At 49.7% G+C, this 1181-nt stretch overlaps 1 pseudogene; it reads left to right on the top strand.

Annotated features, from left to right (window-relative positions):
- The first annotated feature begins 814 nt into the window (after positions 1 to 814).
- LOC110291882 overlaps positions 815 to 1181 on the top strand; it is a 1260-nt pseudogene continuing 893 nt past the window's right edge.

Raw genomic sequence — 1181 nt, 5'->3', positions numbered from 1 at the left:
GAGGCTTCAGACCCTCCTGTCCTCCCGCAGAAGTGATTGGTCCCCGCAGCGTTGGGAGAGGCGCCGAGTGCACGCGGCTGTGCCTCAGCTGGACGGTGAGGGCAATTGCTGCTACTTGTGAAATCAATGTAGAGTTCAGGTTGACTCAGTACACCAATGCAGAGCCAGCTAGTGTGGCACACACCTGTAATTTCAGCTCTTGGACGGTAAGAGGCAATAAAATCAGGAGTTGAAGGTCATCCTTAGTTACGAAGTGAGTGCCAGGGAGCCAAGGATACTTGAGACCCAGTCAAGAACGAGGAGAGGGGAAGGGGAAGGAGGAAGCAGCAGCAACCATTAAAACCAAAAGTGTGACACAAGCTAAAGTCATCAAAAAGAAGGGAACCTCATTTAAGAGAATGCCTCCAGGGGAGCGCTCAGGCACAAGCGAGAGGGCGCGCGAACGCTGGGCTAGGGCTCCAGCCCAGGAACGTCTGAGGAGCCCGCCTGACCGCGGCCCTCCCCACCCCCTCCCCGGGACAGGGACTGGGCCCAGAGCGCCATCTTCCCTCTCCTTTCCTCGCGGTACACCGCTGGTGGATGGGCGTGAAGGACCGAAGAGGCCCTGCGGAGGCGGTGGCACAGCTCTCTGATGGAATGAATCTTACTTGTTGACTGGTTGCTTATTGGATTCACTTGAAAACAGAATCACTTTTCCTTCTGTGGAAGCCACAGAGTGGCATATTTAATTCAAATCCAGGGATCACAACCTTTGATTTTTTTTGGAGGGACATACCACTATATCAAGTAAGCTTGACATTCATTACAGGCCAAAATGGTGCTGTCCCAGAGACAACGACATGAACTACATCGAGCTATCGCAGATTATCTTCATTCAAATGGCTATGAAGAGACATAGTCCGTTTTTAATAAGGAAGATGAACTAGACATGAAGAACTATATAAGAAGCATGCTGGTCTTTGGGGGAAAATGGACATTTGTTATTAGATTTTTTTTTAAAAGGCAGTGGAATTAGAATCAAAACAAAATGAAGCAAAAGAAGAATTTATGTCTTGGTGAGAAACGAGACCCAAAAGAATGTATTCACTGGGGCTGGTGAGATGGCTCAGTGGGTAAGAGCACCCGACTGCTCTTCCGAAGGTCCAGAGTTCAAACCCCAGCAACCACATGGTGGCTCACAA

The sequence above is a fragment of the Mus caroli genome, chromosome 3 (genome assembly GCF_900094665.2).
Source record: "Mus caroli chromosome 3, CAROLI_EIJ_v1.1, whole genome shotgun sequence".
Taxonomy (NCBI): Eukaryota; Metazoa; Chordata; class Mammalia; order Rodentia; family Muridae; genus Mus; species Mus caroli.
This window is presented reverse-complemented; position numbering and strand designations above follow the sequence as displayed.